The sequence below is a fragment of the Rousettus aegyptiacus genome, unplaced genomic scaffold (assembly GCF_014176215.1).
Source record: "Rousettus aegyptiacus isolate mRouAeg1 unplaced genomic scaffold, mRouAeg1.p scaffold_m13_p_18, whole genome shotgun sequence".
NCBI classification, from domain to species: Eukaryota; Metazoa; Chordata; class Mammalia; order Chiroptera; family Pteropodidae; genus Rousettus; species Rousettus aegyptiacus.
The window spans coordinates 12,297,365-12,324,108 of NW_023416293.1; the positions used below are offsets into that span (position 1 = coordinate 12,297,365).

Genomic DNA, 26,744 nt, shown 5'->3' on the forward strand with positions numbered 1-26,744 from the left:
ATGAAAGAAAGGGAAGATGCAGAGGTCGAGTAACTGGTCGGAGATGATACAGTAAGTGTCAGAGCCGGGGCTTGCACCCAGGCTCTGTGACCTGAAACCACCACGTTGCCCAGCCGGCGTCCTGTGAGCCGCTCAGCAGCACCTGGGGAGAAAGCAAACAGGTAAGTGACCCTCGCCTCAGGCAGCAGAGGCCACAGAAGTGTGATCGTTCACGCGGAGTCTGTGAGGAGAAGACCAGGCACACATCTATCTGGTAAGAAGCAGCCAAATGGCCAAGCCGGACCGTGAGCTGAATGTTGTTTAACCGAAGGCAGAGAGCGCGGGAGAAAACCAGGTGGCGCGGCGCCGGAGGGCGATTTCTGGCGGCCTGGGGCATCGCTGTTTGTTTCCTCTGTTTTTGCTGCTTCCAAGGTTTCAGGCCATGATCCCGGCCTGACACATCTCACTGCATCTCACTGCATCTCACCTGACCCTCCCGGTCCCTCCCGGTCCCTCTTGTCCACTCCCAGGAAACGTTCATGGTGCATCTTCCCGATGGGTCCTCAGGCCGGGTCAGGCGCCAGGCGGAACCGCGGGTCTGGGAGGAGCCCGGCTTCTGTGCTGTTTCCGCAGGTTTTCGGGGGCTTTAAGGCGGGGGGGTCGGCTGCAAAGGGGGCTCTGGTGCCCCATCCAGCCCACGCCCCCCCGACTGACTTTTGCCAGGAATGTGGCTTTTTGCGGTCGGGAGGCCTATGAGGTTTTCGGCAGGAAAAGATCGGGGTCCAGAGCAGAGCGGGTGCGAGGGACACCCCGACTCTCCTTCGGACGCGCGGCTGGGCGGTCGCGGCCACTGCGGGTGACAGGGCGCCATGCGCCACGCGGACGTGCACCGGCTGGCCATGCTCTCGGCCAGGTCAGAAGCGGCCTTTGATGCAGGGGACCCGGGTTCGAGGGGATGACTGGGCAGAGTTCTGTGCAAGTTTGTTGATATAAGTGCGCTGCAGATTAGCCCTTGTCTTTCTCCTGGCTGAGTGATGGCCCGGGGACAGGTGGTAAGCCGCCGGGCACGTGAAATGAATACTTCGTTTCCTGGTCCTGCCTTTGTTGTTTGTGCGGAGAGGATTTCTTCCGGCTCTTAAAATGCATCGCGAGCACCTTTCCCTTCCCGGTTTTATTTAGTTGAGTCTAAAACCTCTGGCCCGAAGGGATCTGAGCCGGCCCGGTTTTCAAAAGCAGTTCCCTTACTTTTGTAGGAAATGACCTAGCAGTAAACATCTGGAAAATGGAACGGTTAAAAACAACATGACGGAAAACAGGAGACTTTCAAACTAGCTATTAAACCCCAACCACGGCACCAGCTCAGACTCCAAACGTCAGCTGCGCCTTGGTGCAAACGGTTTGTCCGTGCTTGAGAAATCTTCCAGGCGGTGACCGGGTGGCCACTCGTGTCTCTAATGGCACAGCTTCTCGCTTGGTGATTGATGGTTTTCAGAAGGTTTATGCCCCACCCCATGGGTACTAAACCCTAGAGCTTACCTCTAGGTATCAATTGTCAGTGTACAAAAATATAACAAAACAAAACAACAAACAAATGTATCCCTTTCTTATCAAAGCAATTTCCTTTCCTCATCTTTGGACTCAGCAAAAATGTTTCAGAATTATTTTAGAAGGATCTAGAGATCCTGAGTGTTTCGGGAAGATCCTCCGCAATGAAAAAATGTGTCCCCGGCTGTGTGCGCGTGTGCATGTGCGTGTGCGTAAGGCAAATTTCCCCTTTCCTCCATGAAGTTCACCCTTATTGTTTTAGCTTTAATCATTTTCCTCTGTCCTCAACCTGTGCTGCCTCATGATTTTCTACTTAATGACTCAGTAGCTTAAGTCACTCTGCTTTTTGTGTGTGTGATGTATTTTCGGGCGGGAAGCAACATGGTATATTTTAAATATATGGGCCTAAGAGTCATGGCAGCAAGGTGGCAGACTTAGGGGCCCTCCCTGTCTCCCCCATGGAAACGCCACGTAAATGGTGACATTCAGACCAAAGTAGTTTTGTCGAAACGCCTGAACCCAGCTAAGAATCTGCAGCAACCAGGCAGATGCAACACCCCGACCCCGATCCTCACCCCACCCCGTTATAGGAGTCCCAGAGGAAGAAAAGAGAGAAGGGTCAAAGAGGTTATTTGAAGGACTAATGGCTCAAAACTCCCCAAATCTGAGGAAAGATATGAATGATAATACAGAATGTTTAACAACACACACACTGTTTCATGCGGATTCAGCATCCATTAAAAAAAAAAAAAAAGGTCTGAGACGCCTCTCTTCTCGTGCACCCAGCCCTCTCTGCCAGCTGTGGGGGACGACTCCAGATGAGGGTATGGGGAGAGGGGGGTCTGTTTCTGTTTGGTTTGGGTTTTCCCTGCAACTCGAGCCTGTCTTATCAGACTCCCGCCCGGGGAACCCCAAGCCCTGGGGTCAGCCTTCACGTGACCAGTAGCTTCTCGGTGACTAGCTTAAGTTTCACAACCTTTGTTTATATGGATTTATTTGGAAAAATAAAGCCTTAAAATAGAAGTCCAGGCTTATCATGCGAAGGCCTTTTCCTACCAACTTATAAGCAACAAACTGTCCGGTTTATTTTTTCCTTTTCTTTGAGATAGAGGACATTCTGAGAGGAAGTTGATGTCAAGCATTTGGACAAACAGCTAAGATTTGAGGACCGGCTTTCCTGGGGTGGGGGAGGGTTTCTCTAACACTTTGTCACACTTGCGGGCTACAGGTTTATAGCAATTATTTTAAAAATGAGAGAGAGAGAGAGGGAGAGAGGAAGAGAGAGGAAGCAAGGAAGGAAGGAAAAGAAAGAAAGAAAAGAGGCATTTTCATTCCATCAAGGGAAAACACCTCTTTAATAGACTAAAGGGTCTCCAAGCAATCTGATGTCACCCCCAGCTTCTGGGGCACCCCTTGTGCCCTAGGAAGCTACTCGGGTGCCCGCTGGGCAATCCTCTCAGGGGAAAATGAATGAGCGTGGTGGCAGGTGGGAGCCACGCCACTCCTGAGCCACGCAGGGAAGCAGGTGACCGAATAGGGAACAGTGACTAAATACAGACGCGGTTCTGTCTGGAAGCAGCCCGTGCCTGTGGAAATGGGGGTGTCGTGCCACTGTCTTTATCTGGTGACACAGGCCACCGACCTGCATGGCAAGGAGAACTTTGGTGGAAGACTGCGTGCGTGTTTGGGAGCTCAGGCAGGGCTTCGCGGGTTCTTACTCAGGTGGCCAGGGCCCAATACGTGGTGGCCTCGGATTCAGGGTGCCTGTGTGTTGCAGAGAGAGAGAGGGTCCAGCAAACCCACGCGGGCGAGGAGCCAGTTTGTCCTGCGGTGCAGGCTGGAGCACTAAAGCCTCCTTCCTGTGAGCGGGGAGGGGGAGACGCAAAGACTCCGGCAGAGGATGGAAGCCGCCGCATTTCTGTGGTTAGGCGGAGACGGGCAGAGAGCTGGAGATGCTTACAGCCTCCACCTCAGGGCTGACGCAGCCCCTCCCTGTTCTGGCCAAGGGGACCTTCTCCGACAAGCTGCCCAGAGAGGATAAATCGGCCGTGGCCTAAGGGTTGGGGCTTTGCAAAACAGCAACAATACGAAAAAAAACGTCATAAACCCCCGAGTCCACAGCGGTCCCAGGCGACTGGCTGTTCCAGCCGCATTGTCTTTCCTAGGAGGCCCGGAGGGTCTCTGAGAGACCCCCAGGCTCCAGGGACCAGGCACCCCACTCGTCATTGGGATGGGCTAGACAGAAAAACAGAGCTTGCTGCTCCGTGGGCTGAAACTCGAGAGGACGCAGCAGGAATAATCGCCCTGTCGCTCCCACGGGATGAATTCTGGGCCATTTCATGACTCGTCTTCTCTAGAGAAGCCCGGGAAGCAACCAAGACAGTGGGACTTGGAAGCTGCTTTGGGTTGGGGAGCGGGGACATCAGTAAACAAGGCCACCGCTCCGGCCGCTATCAGCCAGACGGACAAACGACCGAACGCCTGAGGCCTCACTTCTCCCTTTCCACATCTAAAACTCACTGGTTATTGTCCTCCGTATTTACCCATCTTGACTCTCCTCCCCGTATGGCACTCCATTGTTTTTTTCCTGTTGTCGGGATCCAGGAAAAAGCTAAGACCTGGTCCCTGCCGTGGTCAGTGCTGGAGAACGGGAGGCCGCATGCGAGTGACAGGACCACCCGGTTCAGCAACTCCTCTGACACTGTCTCGTGGTGGCTGTTCGGCGTATAAAATGAATTCACAGCTTATTTCATGTTCTGGGGAAAAAAAAAAAAAAAGAACAAAAAAGAACACGAGTTTTTCTTTAAGTTTTCTTCGTATTCAAAATCAAGATCGCTTCTCACAGATGACGCAGACCCTACGGGTCATGCAGCATCCGTTTCTAGAAGCACCCTTCAATCACCAAGAGATCCAGGAATGGTTATTTCAGAGAATGGTCCTCGGTTTCCCTTCCTGCTACAGAGACCTACCTGCTGTCGCCCGCTCTGAAGCGCTTCAGGAAAATGATTTAGAGGCATAGTCTTTGAGCTGCTCAGAACCGCTGTGATGGGTAAAAACGATCCCTCTTCTTCGTGATTACGTATTTCTTCTGCCAGGACCTTCTTACTTATACGGAGACTGTTTAGTCTTTTCTAGAACTCCGGGTGACATTTGAAAGAAATGCGGGGCTTTGCACTAATGCCGCAGCGGTTAATGACTCGACCAGCTGCCTTTGGTCGTCTTTGAGAGTGACCTCTTTTTAGGAATAACTGCCACCTAATACCTCCCTCTCAAGTGCTAGGTCAACAGGGAGTCATTTGACTGATTTTTCCATCAGCGAGCTGGGGGACTGGGGGTTGGCACCAACTGGTTATACACATTTCTTTCCTCCAGACTCTTCCTGTCCTGTGTCTTAGTATTTCTCCAATGAACATTAGCTGCCTCTGGGCACGATTTAATGATGGAGCTATGCAAACCCTGCCCTACCAAGGAAATGCCTCCCCTGCCCCAAACTCCCCGCCAAATACACACACAAAACATGTGCTGATAGCATCTTCATTATAACTATAGGCCCTGAATATTTAAATATTTGTGTTTAGCTTGCATTTTCTTTTATCACTCTTTCATCTTTGCCCAGTTATGAAATGCCTCGAATTTCAGTCAATACTGAAGCCTCCAGCCTCTTCGGAGGGCTGTTAGTGAGGTCAAGGCCTGGGAGCAGATAGTGACTGTTGTAGCATCTGGGACCAGCGTCACCAGAGTGTGAGCCCATTGCTCAGAGGAAGTTACCCCATGCCAGGAGATGTCCCTCTAGAAGAAACGACTAACTCAGAACGAAGTGCATGGCTTTGAACTGTTTTTGCCCCATTGGAGTTGCTGCCTTTTAATCACCTAGCCCAGTGGTCCCCAACCTTTGTGGCACCAGGGACCAGCGCTCCCGTGAGCATCTAATGCCTGGTGATCCGAGGTGGAGCTGAGGCGGTGATGCTGGCGCTGGGGAGCGGCTGCAGAGACAGGTGAAGCTTTGCTCCTGGCCCACTGCTCACCTCCTGCTCTGCGGCCCGGTTCCTAACAGACCACAACTGGCCAGGGAGTCGAGGACCCCTAGTCTAGGGAAAAGACAGACATAAGCAAAAGTCCCAACTGAAATTGGGAGTGGTTATTTAACCATCTAAGTTTTAGAGAAGATGGTGGGTAACCACTAAGAAAACAGGACCTTTTATTTTGTGCTTAAGTTCCCTGTTTGCCCCCATGAAACCACTCTGAAACTTAGAACTAAGTAAGCAAGAGGGAAAAAATATTGCTTTGATATAGTCCTGAGGAGAGAGGGAAAAGGCAGGGTTTTTTTTGTTTTGTTTTTTTTGTTTTTGTTTTTGTTTTTTGAAGGACAGGAGAAGCAAAGAGAACTTGTGTGTTTTAAGGTGACCACGTGCACGTATGTAGACCATGCACCCACGTACGCGTCCGCATGGGGAAATAGTTCTCCTTGATGATTTAGAGCTGCTTGCAATGAACATTTACAATTAACACCCCCCCTTTTTTTTTTGCTATGCTCAAACTTTCCAAAATCCATATGTTGTAACTGATACGAGGCACCAACTGCTTCACTGCACGTGTGAATTTAATAGAGGCAAATTTGGACGAAATCGTTCAACTCTGCCAGTGGATTTTCATGAGTGGCAGCATCGCAAAGCTGATTCTTTTTCCAAGCTGGCGAAGTCAGGCTTCTCGAAACGGATGCGTCATGGCGCTGGGCACGGCCAGGCGTGGCGAGCACAGGTGCTGGCCTGGAAGCCGGCCCCTCTGAAGCAGCTGCTCTCTGAGGTCGGAGAACCACTGAGGACCAGTGATCGTAACGAGAAGCCTCCCGTGTACCAGGAGCTCGGCCAGGATGTGACGTCTGCACAGAGCAGGGCACCGGCTCGTCCCAGGGCGGGAGGATGATGGGTCCCCGTACGCTCAGTGCAGTAAAACATGCGCATCCTTTCCAAAGTGTTACCATCTTCTGAATCACATCGCCTTTGAGTCGTTTGGGTGGAAAGTCCCCCAAAACTTGTCGACTCCATTCTGTCTTTGTCCATTCTTGGTGTTCTTGCTCGATTCTCAAAGCTTCCTGTTCCTGAAGTGATAAAACTTCTAGTGGATTCCAGGATTCCTTCGAAGCCTGTTTTCTCAATGTTCTTGGTGAAGCATAGCATCACGGTCAGGGTGACCTAAGGTGGGACATCTTATTGTTCCCTGACTCTTTCTCTTTCTTGGTACCAGATTCCGGCTAATCTTTGCCAATTTTCACTACCTTCTTATTGGAAAATGTTAACTAATAATGCAGCTCGTACATTTTGAAAATCACATCTCAAATTTCGCTGGTAATTCTCTGACCCCAAAGCCGAACGGATTCTTCAGAATTAGAGGCAAGTCGATGTCCAAAATGAAAGCCAAGGAAATATAGGTATTTGGGGCCACTTTTCGCTTTAATGTGGATTTTTATTGTGACCACGTGGCTACTTTGTTTCTTGCTGACCATTGGAACAGTGATTGGGGCTGAACTCTTTGGGCTGTAGTGTAAGTCAAAACGGGATAAGCCTCCGTGGTCACTGAGCTTTGAGACAGAGCTATGGAGGACAGGTGCCAGACACTGCCAAGAGGCTAAGGAAATTGAGTTGAGCAGACTCGAACGGGCCCTAGGGCTCCGGAGGCCCCCAGGGAGTTCTGACTTGCCCAGGGAGGCTCTCATGTGGTTTAGAAAAAAACAAAATACCCCATGCCCTGAGTATTTCAGGATTCCTGAGTATTCCCTTTAGAATCCCCCAACGTGAAGGATAGACCCGCCCTCGCTGGAAGTCCAGTTTTAAACTGAAACCAGAGTTTGGAAGCTGGTTTCAGAGGGGGTGGAATTCAGGATGCGGTTCCTCATGACCAGTTACGCCAGGATGAAGAGAATATGAAGGTGGGGTGAACGGAGATGGTGAATGGAGATGAGAGAATGTATATACTGTGGGGCGAGGTGTCATTATAATACGATGTGATTAGTATTTTCCTAAGTGTGTTCGTTGAAAAGAAAAAGGAAATAATACTTCTTATTAGTACTTCTTCTGTGTCCGGCATGATAACTAAGTCCTGCCAGCCGCGAGGCAGATTTAGACTGGTATGTTGGTTCGTATTTGTCTCGTTTGATCAAGAAACATATGGTGTGAATTATATGCAAATGAATTGGCTACGAGGCAGACTCGTAATGCCGGTTTCCTATTCTTGGTTCTTGTCGCTGCCAGCAAATGACCTGGCAGAGTTTCAGGGGCTGCTTTTCCTGACCTGCAAAATGGTGATAATTGCTATGTCCTCAGTTGAGAGAGAAATGTGGTATTTTGGAAAGGACGTGGCTTCGGCGTTCAGAAGATCTTGGGCAGAGTAAACAACGCCGCGTTTCTTAACTGTGCACCTTTGTCCCCGTCACTTCGTCTCCCGGAGCCTTCATTTCCTCCCCTCTTCCAGGGGAGTAATAATGCCTGCCTCGCAGGATGGTTTTGTTATAAAACGACATCAAGACCATAAAAGCGCTTTGCAGATTTAAACAAACGTTCAAGCTCAAGTCGAGTTTTGTGCCAGGAACTCCGCTAGGGGTTGGAGATAGATAGCGATCGCACTCTCTGCCCTCAAGAAATGGGCACTATGGTGGGAGGACAGAGATGTGAGTAAATGATTATGAGGATTCGAACCCCACAAGGTTAGTTATTACTCAAATCGCGCCCACATAATCGGTGTGGCTGGAGCCTAGTGAGTAAGACCAGGAATGGTCCACGTTCTGACCAGAGAAATCGGCAGAGGCAGGGGGTGAGTGTAGATGTGTTTGGTGCCTGAGCTTTATAAAATTTGGGGAATACTTTTAGGACAAAGAAAGCAGAAATACAAATACAAAACTAAGTCCGAAAGTGGAAATTTATTTCTAGCTTTATTGAGATATAATTGACATTGACCTTTTTGTGAGTTTAAGATGTAAAATGCGATTATTTGATATGTGTACCCGTTGTAAAATGATCACCATGATAACGTTAGCTAACACATCCATCGCCTCACATAAGTACAGACGTTTTTTGTGGTGAGAGCATTTAAGATCTAATCTCTTAGCAACCTTCAAGTACATAATAAAATACTATTAATGGTAGCTGTCATGCTGAATAATATTCATCTTACGAGTAAAAGTTAGTACCTTTTGATGAACATCTCCCCACGTCCTTATCCCCAGCCCTGGGAACCACCATTCTACTCCCTATTTCTATGAGTTTGGCTTTTTTTACGTTCCACATAAAAGTAAAATTGTACCGTATTTGTCTTCCTCTGTCTGGCTTATTTCGCTTATTATAATGCCCTCGAATTCACCCAAGTTGTCACAAATGGCAGGATTTCCTTTTATGGCTAAATAACATCCCTCTACATATATACGGATGCACATGCACGTACACCATGACTTGTGTATCCATTCATCTCTCGGTGGACACACACAAGTTGCGTCCGTGTCCTGGCTAGCGTGAATAATGCAGCAGTAAGCACGGGAGTGTAGATATTTCATCGAGATCCTGACTTCATTTCCTTTGCATGCACTCCCAGAAGCGGGATTGCTGGATTATATGGTAGTTCTATTTTTAATTTCCTGAGAAACGTCCATATTGTTTTTCATAGCGGCTCCACCAATTTAAATTTCTACCAACTGTGCACCAGGGTTTCCTATTCCCTCATCCTCGCCAACGCTTGCTATCGCTTGTCTTTTCGATAACAGCCATTCTAACAGGCGTGAGGCGATATCTCATCGTGCTTTCGATTTGCATTTCCCTGATGGTTAGTGATGCCGAGAATCCTCTCAGGTGCCTGCCGGCCATCCGTGTGTCATTTGGGAAAGCTACCTTTGACGTGTTTTATACGACCGCTAAATGCAGATAGCTAGTAGAAACCAGGAATTCAAGATGGAAGCTCAGAGGGGCGGCTGGACCAGAGATAGAAACTTGATATTAACACAGGTGGGGCTAGAAGCCGTGGGACTGAAGAAGACGATCCAGGGAGATGCGAGCTGAAGAAGAAACGGGGCCATGAACCAGCGCTGGCGCCTCCACCATTCAGAGTCTGAGCAAAGAGGAAGGATCGTTCATAAGGACTGTTCACTGCTCCTTGGAGAGGGACCAACAAAGATGGGAGAGTTTTGTTTCGAAGCTGCCTGAAAATCCCTGCGCTTACCCTCGAACTCTTGGATGCGAATGTGTGTGTTTACTTGAGGACCACAAAGGAGTGGGGGAGGGGTCGGGACAGGTCTCCAGAGATTTATTTAAGTCTCTAAAGTTTCTATGATTGACAAATTGGGGTTAAAACACCATATTTGAATGATTTAAGTGTAAATGGACTGAAACATGTGGATTATATTTCTTTCCAATTGCACATGAGTCTAACAATTAAGCACAAAGGGGGGCTTGGAGTGAAAGGCTTACTGGGGCTTTATAGAATCCACAACATGGAGGCAGTGGTCAGAGCATCAGCAAGTTAGCCTAACAGCTCAGGCTGCCACGAGAAATTGAATCTGGACGTTACTGTCCCTCTCCCTCCATCTCTCCAGGTCTCTCTCTGTCTCTAGCCCTCTCTCCATGCCATGTCTGTCTGTCTGTCTGTCTGTCTCTGCCGGTCTGCCTCCCCCATCCATCTCTGTGTTCAGGCCACCATCTGGATGCTCATGGACAGACTGACAGCACATTTTCCAGCTGCCTAAAAGCAGTTCTTCTGTTTGGAGAATGACACCAGTGATTTCCAGTTTGAGGGGAGAAAAAAAATCAGTAGCAGGTGTTACTTCTCTTTGGGGACGGTGTTGTTTATTGTGGTTATTCTCTAAAGAAATGTTGGGACTCGTGCCTCGGTGAGTGGGTAATATATTGCATCATATACCTTTGCATTATAAACTTTCCTTTGTTTCTTCTTCCAGGCTTTCTTCTCTTACCTTGGTCCCTAAATTGCTCTTCGTTAGACAAACTCAATGCAAAAAAAAAAAACCCGAAAGCCATTTCCATTTGTTGTTAAGTATGGCCGAGGAATGTGTTTATAACTTAAACACTGTCTGATGACAGAAATTCTATAATGGTTACGGATTTGAGAGTGGGCTGTGCAAAAGGTGGTCTCCCATGTGTTAAGGGTTTTTTGAAGAGGCAGTAGTGGGCTCTGGACAAGAGGGTAGACTGTAGCAGAGGCCCAGACCAGAGCTAAACGGGTTAATTTTTTGATTACTATCTTTGTTTGAAAGTGGAAGGCTTTTACTTTCAAAAGAAATGCTATGGTTTTTATAGTACTTCAGAAAATATGGTAAGCAGTTAGGGAAAACCATGCAGGCCGGAAAGTTTGAGCAGAACAAAGGGACAAACCCGAACATTGTCCCTGCCCTAACTCTATGGGGATTCTCATGGCAGCAGTAAATCGCTGGGGTTCAGGATTCTTGACGTGACACAGGTGAAGATGGGTGCTCTCGTTTGCTTGTTTGTTTGTCAAAAAACATCCACTTTAATGAATTGTGGTAGATATATGCAGTTCCGTACCTATCACTACAATCAATCATATAGAACAGGTCCTTCATATCCAAACGTTTCTTCCAGCCACATTCGAAACACACTGATTCCCAGACCCAAACAGCCGCTGGCCTGCCTTTTATCACTGGGTGGGCCTGTTTTCAGAATCACATGTAAACGGAACCGTAGTGTATATGTTATTGTTTTGGCCTGGATTTCTCCACTCAGCATAAGGATGCTGAGAGTCCCCGTGTCGTAGACGGTATCCATATTTTGTTCCTTTTCATTGCCGTGTGGTATTCCGCAGAATGAACACATCCTCTCGCCAGCTGACGGATATTCGGATCGTTTTCATTTGGGGCTTTTATGAATAATACTGTCGTGAACATCCTTTTAAAATCCTTTGCGTGGACATGTGCTTTCATTCCTCTTCAGTAAAAACCAGGGAGGGGTCAGCACACGTTTGGCTTTGTAAGATGTTGTCAAACCGTTTGCGAAACGGTCAGACCGTTAACGGTTCCTCTGACGCCACGTCCTTGCCAACACCCAAGACGTCCAGTCCCGTGAATCTTAGCCATTTAACAGATGTAAGCGGTAGCTCACTGTGGTTGTTTTTTTCTTTTTATTATAGTAAAATGTACATAACAGAAATCTCACAGTTCTAACCACTTTTACCTGCAGCATCACGTTCAGTCACCACGATTCACGTCCAGAACTTCTGTTATTTTAATCATTCCGAGCAGAAACTGTGCCCATTTAGAAATAGCTCCTCCTTCCTTCCTCCCCCAAACCCTGGTGACCTCCATTCTACCTCCATCTCTATGCATTTGCCTATTCTCGGCACCTCACGCAGGTGACGTCATACAGCACTGGTCCATTTGTGACTGGCTTACTTCACTTAGCGTAATGTTTCTAGGTTCATGCATGTTATAGCATAAATCAGAATTATTACTTTTTTAAGGCTGAAACATATTCTGATAGGTATATATATATTTTTGTTTACCTCTTCATCTTCACTCTTCGAGGCACGTTCAGGTGTTTTGGCGATCGTGAATAGAGTTGCTGCGAACATTGGCGAACACGTATCTGAGTCTCGTTTTCAATGTTACATAAGTAAACATATGGAAATGGAATTGCTGGATAAATAGTGATTCTGTTTGACTGTGGGAGGACCCACCGGCGACTGCATTGTTTTGCGTTTCCACCAGCAATGCGTGAGGGCTTCGAATCCCCTCCGTCCTCGCCAACACTAGTTATTTCCAACCTCCCCCTTTTTTTGATAATAGCCGCCCTAACTGGTATGAAGGAGTATCTCATTGTGGTTGTGACTTGTATTTCCCTGATGACGTGTGATGTTGAGCATCTTTTCATGCCCTTATTGACCATTTATATATCTTCTTGGAAAATGTCTATTCAAGTCCTTTGCCCATTTTTAGGTCAAGCGTGCAGATCCCAGCCTACTTCTGTGGGTTGGTTCCAAGGGCAAACTTACTCTCAGAACCTTTGCCATGCTAGTTGGGTCCCTTTGGCGTGTCCGGTACAGCCGAGACTTTCATCATTTGCCGCTCAGAAAACATAAGGATTTTCCCCAGGCTGCATCCAGGTGGAGGAAACAGTGTCTGGCCCACTGAGAGAAAGAAGATTCTGCTCCAAGCCATCTGTCCTACAGGGGAGCTCTGGTCTGGTCACCCGATGTCCCTGACAGCTCTAGGTACTGGAGGGGGAGTCTCAGGCCTCGGGCGACCAACGCGTTTCCTGGCTGGGCCCTTTCTGTGGCTGAATCCCCTCTGCAGATACCCCCAGCTGCTTTGTATCTCTCGGTGAGAAGGAGACCCTCGGGTCCAGCAGAGAAACGGAGTGATTGTCATGGCAGTACCCCCTTGACTGTCCGCTGGACGCCGGGCCCGGTGGGAAAGGCCAGGCTCCCCTTGTCCCCTCGTGGCCGTGGGGCCTTCTCGCCGGTGCTGCCGGGCTTGCCTGCTGTCCTGGGAGGGTTCCCACTCAGTGGGGGAGAGGGCTGAATCTACCTGGGCCGCCTTCTGTCGCCAGGTCAGCTCGGGGACCGGACCGTGGGCCCCGGAGCGTGGGGTCTGGCTGTCGTCTCCTGCTGGTTGGATGTTTGTAGGAGGCCCCGCCACCGCGTTGTTCTTCTAGATCCGGGGTCCCTGACCGGTTAGGCTTCCTCTTTCTACCCTCCAGGGTTCTCACTTGGTTGCATCTTGAATTATTTCCCAAATTTATAATTGTGCTTAGTGGGGAGGAGCAGAGAGAAACATGTCTGGGCCACATCTCATCTGGACCAGGAGTCGCCTGAAAAGATGATCTGTTAAACGAATTTTCTTCAGGAGATGAGTGTTGTCGGGAGCATAGACATTCACGAGCTACTTATTGAGAACTGTTCAGAGCGAGTGAGCTGAGGTTTCGGTCATTGAAAAACACGCCGCTCCCAAACTCTGCTGTCACACGGGCACGGACCCGCGGCTAGGGTAGAAGTGACACGTCGCCGGTCTCAATAAGTAATCGTTGAGCAAATGAAACAGTGGGTGAAAATTCAAACTTCATTTGATCATGCAGATGGACGCTGTAGGGTGAATGTGACTAGGTTTTTGCTGGGTTTGACGGTTACCTTTCCTGATTCTGGATGTGGAAGAGTCCCCTGTACATCTGTCATTAACGCAGCAAGAAGAGCAGCTGAGCGTGACTTGTCATCGTACTAAGGACCAGGAAGTTCTTGAACAATGAATGAAAAAGGATAGATCAGGACACACTGAGAGCTCACAACAGAGACTGAGGGGCATCTGTGGTTTGGCCGATGTTGTTAATGGTGACTTCGAGATGACCCAAATCGGAGATTCCAGCAGTTGGAGCTGGTGACATTGGTGTCACTCAGGAAGGCACAGGTGGCGGCCTTATCTGACCAACAGAGGGCAGCGTTCGGACTGACCTTGCCTTAGGAGGCCCGAGAGAGAGCAAGGCGACTCTGCGCCCCCAGACGCCACGCTTACCCGCTTTCCTCCATAGACCCCAATAACTCCCTTCCCTGCGAAGGGCCACTCCGGGGCCATCGCTGGGAAGCCACTGCTGTAGCCGCCCGCGAGGCTCTCTCTTGCGCCTTCACAAGCTGACTTGCATTTCACGATCTGACCAGCAGACCAGTCACGGGCCTCCCGGAGCGGGTGCCGCTGCCCATCACCTTTTGGGACTCTCTCGGCCCCGGGCAAGCCCCCTGGGCCTGGTTTCGGCTCCCGGCAGCGGACCCTGGCCAGGGACTCGGGCTCTCTGCATTCCACGGCTGCTGCACGCCAATGCGGGGAATTAGCGAGGAACGACGCAGGGCCCCGTCTGCAGACTTCAAACGCTGACGGCAGATGAGGCCTGGAGCTGGTTAAGGGCCATTTGCAATGGCAGCTCCGCGTTTCAGCTGTGCCTTTGAATGCTGCGCGCACACCCCGGAGGTGGACTGTGCCGGCGGACACGTGCGCAGGGCCTCCGCGGGAGGTGGCGGCCGCCTCCACTTGCACGCGTGCGTGTTTGTGCGAGGGCCCCCAGGGGACCCCTCAGCGGTTTGCTGTTGGGCAGGGCTGAGCCTGCAGCGCCTCCCGTCCTGGCCCTGCAAACAAGAGCACATTTGGGGATCTGCAGTCTCCACCTGGGGCAGGAGAAGAATGAGGGGTGCGAAGCCGGGGATCCATTTAGGAAACTCTCCTGTGAGCAGGGCTGGCCAGAAACAGCTCTCAATGGACAGCCACGTTGCAGAGGTGGAATGCCATATTCTGGGGCCCTTGGTCCCTCAGAGCCAGGAGAAGGTGGACAACTGCTTGTAGGTCTCCCCCAAAAGATGGCTAGATTGAGTCCAGGAGCCAAACTGTGCGGGGAGCCAGCTCACCGGCCGGAGGAGGCGGGAGGTCCTTCCCTGACGGCCTCCCCCCCAGCCTGGCTGGAGCGGGCAGCTTCCCCATTTGGCGTTAAAAGTCCTTGGTCCCAAGGAGAGAAAGATGCCGGGGGTGAGGGAGAGTGAGGAGGGGAGAAGGAGAGAGCCACGGCAGACGTGTGGCTCGCTTTGCTGAAAAAAGCCACCATTGCTCAAAGATTCTTGAGAGAGAGAGAGAGAGAGAGAGAGAGAGAGAGAGAGTCAAATGGAGGACTTACTCGCATTTCAGTGACAACACAGGATACTTGAAAGAGTTTTAGATTTAGCTTTAAGCTGCTGTGAGCTCGGTCCCCCGAGTCCGGTCACTGCACCCAGTGACACAGTGCATAAGGAGGCGTTGAAGAAGCCCCTCACTGACTCACAGGATGACCAGCTGAGAGACGGGGCCCCTGGGAGGCGGACCTCACAGGGAGCAGGGCATCGTGCCCTAATAAAGCACTAGGCACATCATGAAGAGAAGCTAGCAACCGGGGGTCTAGACACCCAGCTGAGGCGCCCGCCAGGGAAGGGTTCTGTCTCATCTTCTGCCGTAAAAATCATCAGGACTCACAAATCAAACAACGTTGCACTAGACCTGCCTTTTCAGCGGGCTTCTGGGCGTGACAGAGGCACAGGCATTATTGTAGGATGTTATATAGGATGTATGACGGCTCTTTAATCATATGCGCCTTCTCTTCCTTAACTCAGAGCTGAGCAGGATGGTACAGCCATCTTAGAGGGGAGAAAACGGAGGGCAGAGGAGGCAAGAGACTTGCCCAACCTCACGTGGCTGGTGGGGTGGAGCGGAGGCCACCGTTCCCAGGTCCTTGCGTTTTATACGCTACCTTTGCCCACGACGCTGGCCTCCAACTACAAGGTGCACAGTAATGCCCCTTACGGCGTGTGGTTTAGTACACCTCCCACTTACTGAAGATGTGACTGTGGATTGGTACTGAGAACGTAGCGAGGAGTTGAGAACTGCTGTCTGCTCACCTGGCACCTGGCGATGCGATACGCTTGGCTCTCTAGTCACGACGACAGCCAAAAGGAAGGTCAGTTTTGAAGCCGAGATTTGCATCTATATCTGAAGTTTAGGTTAAGATCTAAAGTCTCCACAGTATCCTGTTTTGTCACCGAAATTCAGCGAAGTGTTCCATCTGACTCCAAAATATATCCTGACTTTTTTCATATAGAAATTTCAAAATGAAAAACAAAAAAAACCTTTGAATGGTATTAATGTTTTCCATCAGCCTCTCTCCGCGGGGGGCCTTCACATGTGTGGTAAACAGCCGTTTACATTCGGGGAGAGTGGAGGGAGAGGACGGGGATGACCTCTGGCCCGCGGACACTGCTGGAAGCCGATCTTGAGCGCCTCGCGCGCGGTCCGGGACGGCTGCGCTGGGCGGAGGCAGGCGCTGCGACCGGACCGGCCGTCCGCACCGTCGCGGGGTGGGATGGTCCTGCTCGCTCCGGCCCCCGCGATGACGGCTGTCGTCGGAATGCCACCTCAGTGTGCCACCAGCCCGCGGCCCCCACCCTCGCACCACGGGGCAGCTGTAGCGGGAAGCGGAAGGCGAGGACCTGGAAGGGACGTTCCAGTCAGATGCAGCTCAGTCATGGGCACCATGGATTTCCAGACCAGCTCTGCCTTTACCTGACTTTATGGCCCCCCCGAGACTTTGAGCAGCGCGAGCAGACACGCTACGTCACCTGAAGGCACGGTCTGGCCCCCGAAGGAGCCTGTAGGCATCGGCCTCCAAATTGGACATCTGGAAGGGGCCCTGGGCTCGAACGCAGGTACGACACTCATTAAGGACTGCAGTCTGTCTTGTCTTCCTGCCCCTCGTTTAAGTTCAGGTCAATCTGTTTCTCTTTACGTTTCTGGATCAGAGGCTGCATGATAGATTTCTCATAAGCCTCCTTTGAACCAGTGAAACTTTCTCTGGCTCCTTGACATTTTTTTTTTTTTTCACTTAACACGCACTTATTTGAAAAACAAATCGAGAAATTTCCGCCATTAGGCTCGCTGCCCATGAAACCATCTGTGCGCGGGGCCCCCGGTGGGGGCCGCAGGTGCCAGGGACTCGGCAGCTGTGGCTGTTACATGCCGACGAATTCGGGGACTGGAATGGACCCCAGACCAAGATGACCAATGAGATGCACTTTGTAGCTCAAGCTGGAGCTTATGTTAAAGATGAAAAGGCCTTTATAGGTGGCTTTTGTTTTTCCCCTGAGTCTTCTAAATTGGGAGGGCAGCTCGCAGCAGCCCAATCATCGGGGCGGGGGGGTGGGGAGTTCCTGCATGGCCTGGCCCCCTGAAAAGCCAGAGGGCCAAACATTCGCCCCAGTCAGATCTGCAGCAAGGAAGAGAGGGGGTTGCTGAGGGGGCCGCGGCGGAGGTCAGACTCCTGCCAAAGAAGGTAGATGGCTTTTCCAAGTGGGTTTTGGCAGCCATTGGCGTCACCTGCATTTCCAAACTTCTCTGTGGCTTATATTCTCCTGAGGTGGACAGCTCTGGCGAATGTCACAGTGAAGGCAGTAGCGTGGATCTGGCTCTTGTTCCAAGTAGTCCAAAGAAACACACAAGGAAACAATCCCCTTGCAGTGTAGACGATCTAAACTGCAAGTCAGCAAGGAAAGATGCTCTAATAAAAGCGAAGGTCTGGTCCCATTGCGGGCAGAAGCCCTGATTCGTCACCGTTATGAGGGGGCTTCTCCACGTCGTCGGTCACCAGGCTGTCACTTCGTTGGGGGCCGTCTAGGGGTACATACACTTTCCCCATGATCCCATCTAAATGGAACCTGACAAGCAATCTGAAAGCATTTCGTTCTGGCAGGAAGGAGCAAAGAGATCATGTTCTGTAATTTTTCTTTGATTCATGGCTTCGTTCTTATACTCATTCATGTATTAATTTAACACATATTTACTGGGCATTTATGTTTTTCTGTCCTGGGTGAAGTGCTGAGGATATCATACGGAAGTAAAATGACTTCGTTTCTACTCACGGGTATGACACAGCCATTCAGAAAGACAGACGGGAAAAGGAGGGTACCCCTGTCTGCCTCCCCCTGCCAGTGCCCCGGTGCCTCCTCCCAGGCGAGCATCCCGGGCTCGCCTGGTTTCCTCCTTTCCGCTAACAGCCACTCTCCCTGAACCATAGCCTGGAAGGGCACACTACACAAAGCCTAACTTTCTACTGAAAAGCCGCTTGTTAATCTTTTGGGTCCCTTTAAAAGCCTCTCATAGTTTTTCCTGACCAAATCTTACCGTCTTCTCTGAGAAGAGAGCAGGTCAGTGGGTCAGTTATGTTTGGACGTGGATCCTTCTCGGTGTCCGGTGACCCATGCCCAATCTAATGAGGAACATCGGCCCTGACCCTGGGAAAAGGTGTGTAAGCATTCACACGAATGGACACAAGCAAGTGCCAACGCAGTGCATTCTGGGTGCCCCGGGTCCAACTGAAGCAGGATAAGGAGGAATCTTCGAGTGATGACTGCAACCTGGAGAAGCCAGGGGTGAGGCTCCTGCTACCGCGGAGTGAACAGATGACTTCCTGAAAACGCAGCGGGCACTCGAAACGTTATTAATCGTGCACTGCCCCGTGGAGAAGCATTTGTTCACATGTGGCGAGCGGGAGCGGAATCAAGGGGACCGCGTTGGCACAGAGGGATAACTGGCTGTGGGCACATGTGACAAACAGATTTCCAAGTCTGACATATAATTAAGACAAATATGGAACATATTATCATGTAATTACGTTACTATTATACAACAGAACTAGCGAAATGCTGCTCTGGTTCGTCGATAAGAATGTTATACGTAGGGATAATAAACACCTCAGTCCCTGCAGCTTTCGCACGTGCATTTTCTCATCGGTGACCCCGAGAAGCGTGTACCGTCACTTCTGTGCTTCAGCTGAAGCTCGAGCCCCTGGTGGCCGGCAGGGCCGGACCTTCCCCGGCCTCCCTCTGCGCCACGGGCCAGTCCTCTTGTCATGCCTTCTCAGCCAGACCCAGCACAGAGCCCTGCGTGGACCCAGAAGTCAGGCACGGAGGCCAAAGTATGGGAGAGCAAGCCTCACCAACGATGTCCGGAAGATCTACGGTTAGATCCGTGAGCACACGAAATGCTGCGCAAAGTGATGGGCAGCAGGACGCAAAATGCGAGATTGGTGACGCTCTCCTGGGGAAGGTCGGCCGAGTGCCGGGCATCGGCGGTGGGAGTTACGGAGGCTTTCTCATTCGTTCTTCGCAATGAGCCTATGTGATAGGCGTTGTCGACATCTCTGTTTTCCGGATGTGGAAACCGAGGCACAGAGATGTTAGCAGCATCCCCGAAGCCCGCCCCATACATGCAAGGCTGAGGCTGGAGCCCAAGTCTGTCAACTCTGAATCTGCCAGTGTTTGCCCCTCTGCCCTATGCACGCACGGCAGCGAACATGATTATAGCTAATCGGGGCTGTTTGAGGTCTGGAAGAAGTGTCTGAAGGAATTAAAAAAAAAAAATTCTTTAGAAATAAAGGCTGTAATTAGGCCCATGTTTTCTCAGAATATTCGTAGTTTGCATAAAGCATACAGTTAAAGGGTATAAACAGAGAGAATCTTAAAATCCTAAAAGAATCTTAAAAGAATACTCAGGGTAACAAAAATAAACTCCACACGTACAGAGAACATCTTGGTGGTTGCCAGGTGGGAGGGGGATTTGGGGGTGGGTGACAAAGGGAAGGGATTAAGAAGCACAAGTCGGTAGTTATGTAATAGTCATGGGGATGAAAGTAAAGCGTAAGGAATATAGACGATCATTTTGTAATAACTACGTATGTCAGACGGGTACTAGATTTATCGGGGTGATCACTGCGTAGGTTATATAAATGTCTACTCACCATGTAATAAACCCGAAACTAATATAATATTGTATGCCAACTGTAATTGGAAAATGAAACAAATTATTTTTAAAAATACGTTTTTCTAACATTGCAACTGTCATCACCTTGGGAGCTCGAGGTGACACTTGGGGAGAGAATGGTGTGATTTAGTAAAACTTTGAAATAAGCTGGGTATCATCCTAGTTAATTAATAGCTATTAGGTAAGTTATAAATGGGTACTAACGTGAGTGCTATTTAGTAAAATAAGAAAGCGAAGTCATTGCTCTTCAGATAATAAACGTGTTGCACTGAACCCCTGAAAACCTGTGGGAGGAATTTTCGACCTCCCAGACAGTCAGTCCATTTTCACGGAGCCACCCCTCCTGGGTGGGGACCCGAGGACTTTCCAAGTGTGACCTTCGAGCACCCCGTTGGCTTTCCGTCACCGCTCATTCTCAGCCAGCGACATCTGCCCTGGGGAGACAGCACCATTTTTTGGTCACAAATTGCCTCAGATGGAAATCTAATACCATTAAAAAGGATAACGTTCAGAAAAACCACGACGTCACACGTCCCAAGGGGTCAGGGGTCACTTCTGTCCTTCGACGTCGTTCGTGTCATCCGGCCGGGTCCCTGACGTTGGCCCTCGTCCCGCCACCCTGTCAGCATGGACTCGCCCTCCAGCGCCTCTCCTCAGACTTGCTCTGAGCCATTCTGGGGACCGGGGGCTCCCACGTGGGCTCCCCTGAAGGGCTAGACCCGCAGCCAGCACTGCGGGAGGAGTTTCCTATAGAACCGCATCCCCCACGGCGTGTTATTAAACAAAACACAGCATCGTCAGAGGAAAACGCGCCTCTGGATTATTTATTGAAGCCCGGACATAATATCAGGAATAATGGGAACTTCGTCGACCGAGAAACCTCCATGAAGCGACTGAAGAGGCTGCCCTACAAAGGGGGAGGACATTTCCTGGCAATTTCTGAATATCCCTTTTGTCCTTACCTCCAGTCATCGAAGTTTTATTCATCTTGTGGCCTACCCTCATAGAGCTTAGCCATGAAATGGGGATAATATTTACGTGGCCTATTTGCATATTCTTACTAGACCGAAAGTTAAAATATCAATTTGTCCAGTTCAGCCCAAGGCATATGGCTTATAGTCCCCAACCAAAAAGGTCTCCTGTCCGGAGAATGAGCTCTCCTTCCTTCCACGGTGGACTGTGGCCAAGGTGATTACCTCCCGCCCAGCCTGAGCTGGGAATTCCGTTTATTTTCAGCATCGGGTGCTTCCTGGAGGCGGGGGTGGGGGAGAGGGTGGCGGGCAGAGATCTTCATTCTCCCTCACCTTCCCGCCTGCCATTCTCCGCTTCCCTTCACAGTCCTGGCTTTTGCCCCAGCACTCCTCGCTTCTCCTGGGCTCTGGCATTTTGCCTTCCGAATTTTCTCAGAGCTTGTCATGGCTCAAAGCTGCAGCAACGATTTCATTTCATTTTCTAAATTATTTATGAGGACAATGGAATGGTTTTAATTTGACTCATCCACAACCTTATTATTTTCCAGTAGATGTTTTTTTTTTTTTTCCTTCCCATTGCCTCGTTTGGCAAAATCCCTGATTTGCCCTTGGCTAATTCAAAGAACAAGCAAAAGAGATATTTTCAGGTGTTCTTAATCTTAGAGTTGATAATAAATCATGTAGTTATTAAATATGCTTGTCTTGCTGCCAAGGGCAAAATAAATAAAGATGTTTGCTTCAACCAAGATAACTATATTTCTAGCCTTTTCTAAATCTTGCCTGGATCTGCAGGGCGTTAGCGCATTAAAGAAAATCCTCAGCAGTGACTCAAGGCCTCCAGCCCCAAAGTCATCCTCACCCCACTCTTATTATCCCCGCTCCTTGGGGCCAGGGCTCAGAGGAGATGCACACTTAGGGAAGGATTTATAGATGGAAAATGACTGAAGACAGCTTGATGGGATGAGTCAAACTGTCCCAAGGTAACACAACAAATTATTGGGGGGAGCGAGAGTCAGAATGACTCTAGTCCAAGGACTTATTTTTTAGTGATTGTATCGGCCATTGGTTGTGTATGTCTGCTTTCTGTTTGGTGGCTTTAAGGGTATACGTATTCCTCCCAATTCCAGACGTCCATGTTATCTTCCTGTGCTGACCTCCCGCCGTGTAGACTGACCCTGGCCACTCGCAGAGTCTCCCAGATGCTCTTCAGCCAACTTTCTCCTCTCACTTAACTCCATGATCTCTAGATGAATCTTTTATGGTAGGTGTTCCGAGCCTGGCCCTAGAGGAAGATCACAAACTAGGAGAAACTTTCCAGCGTTCTCTCTAAATCTCCAGTGCTGGTAAAGACACAGTCTTGCTGGCGGCATCCTTCCATCCGGTGGCAGAGTAGATTTGCATAATCTTCCCAGAAAGCATTTGAACAACATGCATCAATGAGCTTATTGCACTCCTACACTTGGCCCAATGATCCTAACTTTGAGAATTTATCCTAAGGAAATCTGAAGTACGGCAAAAGTTTTATGCATCAGGTTGTCAGCTTTAATGTTTATAATAGCAGGTAGCTGAAAACAACCTGAATGCCCAGTGCTAGGGAAATCATCTGTAAATTGTGAAATAGTCACATGATGAAACGTTCTGCGGCCTTTAAAGGTGCCTTTAATAGGGAGAAAATGTGTCTTATAAGGTTACATAATATCACGTTAAGTAAAATGTGCAGTGTGAGCTCGACACTTTTCTATAAAAAAGATATCTAAAGGAAGGAAATCCACGGCAGGGAGAATAGAGACTTTTTCTGGGTAATGAGTAAAATTTTAAGTAAAAAAGGTTTTTTTCCTTTGTATCATTCTGCGTTTTCCAAAGTTGATGTAATGAGCACATAAAACTTTGTAAATAGGAAAAAAATAAATAAATAAGAGGGGCATTGGGTTTTCACCACTCATGAACCCTCCGGGGCCCGGCGCTCCAAACCCCTGCACTCTGGGGAAGGAGACCCCTGGGACCCCGAGACTTGCCAAGTTGAGAATTAATCCCATCTAGACAGGGGCTTGAGTAAACTTGAAGGAGAGAAGGGTCTCGTACACACAGCTTTGGGGTTCCCTTGGGTGTGCGGTTGCCAAGTGAGATGCTACTTGGCGACGGGGAAGCCCCGAGCATTTGTGGTCTCTGCTGTATCTTAGCGAGGTCTCGGTTCGGACACGTTCCCTCCACGACAGACCTCCTCCTCCTGGAGGGTCAGGAGGGCGGGTTCGAGAGTGAGGCTGCATGGCCTTAACTCCTGGTCTCGACCCTGAGCAGAGGTGAGGCCCCGGGGAACGTGTCTTAACATTCCCGAACTTCTGTCGCATCGGCCTCAAGTAAAGTCTCGCTTGCTTGTTGAAACAAAACAATCACAACAACAGAAACATTCCTGAGCTTCGGTTTCCTCATCTGTAAAATGGGGATAACGATCGTCTCTATTTCGTAGGGTTGTTCTAAAGATTAAATCTACGCCATGTGTTTAGGACAACGCGCATAGAAAAAGTTCGATAAGAGTAGGCTTTTATTATTAGGTACTATTTGCTTAAAGCAGTTGTTTTTTAGATTAGTTATAAAAATACGAAACTATTCAGCATTAGTTTACCTGTTCACTCTGTGTTTTCCTCACTCATATATGATTTTCACGAAGACAGGGGCCTTATCCGTCTTGTTAACAACTTGTTAAAAACCTAACCTGGTAAACAGTGGGTGCTCAAGAAAGGATCGCCTGGGCACCTTACAAGCATCAATCCTCTTCCCGGGCTGTAAGGGCGTGGCTGAGTGCAGCCTGTTAGACGTGGACTCATCGGGACCATGCTAGTGACAGGAGGGTCACTCAGCAGAAGGGGCCCATGAGACGAGGGAGGGCAATGGTGAGTCTGGGGAGGACACTTGGGAGGGAGGAAGCTCACCAGAGTAGTGGGTTCGGAGCACAGTCTTGAGCTGGAGAAGCCAGAGCCTCAAAGTGTCAACGAGACGAAATCTCCAAGGCAGAGGATGCGGGGTCTGGGTGAGTCGCGGGAGCTGGCGGGCTGCCTGAGAGGTGGGCTTCGGCCGGTCTCCTGGTGAGGCCACAAGAGGACAGGTCAGCTCTGTTGCCAGGACAGAATTCTTCAACCGGATGTGTGGCGAGGACTTACTTAGGTTACAGAAATTGGCGGAGGAATAGCGACAGTTGAAAGAGTAGACAAACAGCCCCAGAAAAGTGATTCCCAGGCCCCTCTCAAACGCTGGTCGCATTTTGCTTTCCCCATCGCTCTCGCGAGCGACTTAGGTGGCATTTAGCTTTCGCTGGCTCGTTGTGAACCATCTGTGTTGAGTGCGTGCCTGGACTTCTAGATTATAGACCGAACTTTCCTCCAACGGGATGGTGTTTCCTAAATTTGTGAGACCAAATCCGTGAACGAAAAGGCAGACTGATCAGGTCATGCTACAAATGCTGCGTGCAAAACAGTTTTGAATAATTGTAAGTCGGTGTATTCCTGACTCCTTCTGGGCACCAGACTGTAATTTCTCTAAACGGTTCTCAATTCCAGTTCTCGTCCTCTGTCTTTCCCTCCGTCACACGTCATTCCTGTTATGGTCCTGAATTCTTAAGCCGCACTTGTTAATCTTAATCTTGGGTTTTCCATATGTTTATGAAGATGGCTGTTGTCTAAAATGGGTAAGTCTTAGAAGATTGACTTTGTGTCTCACTTTTTTTTCTGTCTTTTGAGTTAGAACAGTAAAACTCAAAAGACAGTAAAAAGCTCTAGTTTTACAATATTCTGGAGCTATTTTTAGTGATAGCCCCTGTTCCTTTTCTGGTAACTATATCTTAATGGCCAAATTCTTAAGATAATTTTCAATTAACTTAATTTTAAAATACTGTGTGCCAGAAAGAACTTCTTAAGGAATTGTTAGGGAAAAAAAAATACAAACATGTCACAGCTTTTCCAAGGTGGGAAGTGAATTAATGAGAGAATTAGAGGGCTGACGGCATTATAGTCCACATGTGTAAGTGTACATGGCGACCAAATTGATGGGGTTCGGGGTGGGGGCAGGCGAAGTCTTCCCTTGATGACTGTCATTTCCCGACATGCCTGATTTTGAAGAATCTGGTCAGATTAGAAGCCAGATTATGACTTCATTGCCTGTGACTCATGTGGAATGCACCCTTTCTGTCCAAATCATTTGTTCCAGTAAAATTTTAGCTTTCAATCATGAGAACCAAACACAGGCACGTAACACAGTGTGCCAGGCATCACAGTATTTAGGCTCCTTTGAACAAAAGTAGCTTTGGACAAATTTTGGCTTGATCAAGAATGGCAGTACGTTTCAGAAAAAGATTTGGAGTTGTAAAAGGGAGCAGTGCTCGACTGAAATATATCACATGCGAAATGACCACAGCAAAGTGTCATGACTCGATGATCCTGATGCAGAGGACATGTTTCTTCTCTCCGAGGAGGTGTCAGGCCTGGGATTGCTGGAGCCAAGTGTCGCCCCGCACACTGTTGTCCTCCTGTCCAGCCCTTGACGATTAGGTGACACATGGGCCCGGTGGTCATGTAGGAGCTGATCCAACCATCAGAGGCTGTACCGTGATAGGAACCGTCCCAAATCTCAGGCAGGCCATGTTTGATCACCTACGGAGCACTTCTGTGTGTTTTATCCCTTTGTCCCTAAGAACGACCCCGTGTGATGGGCAAGGCTGATAGTCTCAGTCTTACGTCCAAGCCTAACTCAGTGCCTGCTGTTTACGTAGCTAGTGCTTCATAACTACGTACAGAACTGAAGTCACCGAAGCCACATTTTCCAGATTAGTAAAAAGTAGGCAACGGGTCCCCCGAACTCATTTGTACCAGATGAAGCTGCTAGGACTCAAAGCTGTATCATGCATTCTGTGTCCAATGACCTTGTCACTGGTACCCATGAAAACAAGATTTGCCCCAATGGACTGTTGAGCCTGAAGCAATCAGCTACCCGGGTGCCAGTGGGCTGCAAAGATTTCAACAATCTTGAGAATCCACTTAAAGTAATGAGCTACGCTCTTCAGAGAACAAGAAGGGGGTGTAGGAAGAGGCAGAACAGGCTTCGATAAAGGCTCGGGGTGTGGCTCCGCGTGGTATTTAAAATAAACACAATAAAAGTTATCCTGTAATCAGTAAACAGCAATATAATTAGAATTTTTTTTTCCTATTTACTTCCTTTAACATGCAATGGGGGGAAATGAAAAAAAAAAGTCAAGGACTCCATCAAACAGATGGTCCTCGAGTTATTATTTTCCCCTCGATGTTGTTTACAAGAAGAAGCTCGTTCAACAGAACGTGACGCACGGATCCCGGAGAGACCAGACGTGCCCCGTGAGTAGGAGAGAGGAAAATAGTAGGAAGAAAACTCAGATCATACGCTTTTATTATGCACATTATTATGCCTCATTCATTACCCCAACCGCTGTCCCGGTGACGTCCTGGGCTCACTTCACAGGAAAAAATTAGCCTAGATTGCCAAGTTAAATAGACAATCACAGGAAGATCGAATTATGCCTACATTGCATTGTGTAGGGGCGCCAAGCCAGACTCATGTCAGGTTCACAAGACTGGGATATCCTCACTGAAAACAGCCCTGGACCACTGACGTCACAAAGCGTTTGACGTCCACAGAGGATGTATTGATCTTGCCCGAGTTTCCTTTCTCAGAATCACATAATGGACCAAGAGAAGGCTTTCTTAGCATCTTGCTCCCTGCCACCCACCAGCTGTCTAGATCCTTTGTTATGTCCAATAAAGCACAGTGTGGCAGGCGGAACACCCCCACTCCATGAGCTCCCGTCACCCCTCCTGGCTGGCAGCTGTCACAGCCCTGCAAAGACAGCTTGGATACAGTGGGAGCTCGCAAGGTAGGTCGTCCACGGTGGCACCCTCAGC

General features: G+C 49.2%; 1 long non-coding RNA gene across 1 annotated transcript in view; it reads left to right on the forward strand.

The window, feature by feature from the left end:
• Positions 1-26,744, forward strand: part of LOC107520832 — a 163,195-nt gene that overhangs the window by 132,900 nt on the left and 3,551 nt on the right. The window contains exon 2 of the long non-coding RNA XR_001599439.2: positions 1-26,744. This exon is cut by the window's right edge and continues 3,551 nt beyond it. This is a non-coding gene — a long non-coding RNA (uncharacterized LOC107520832).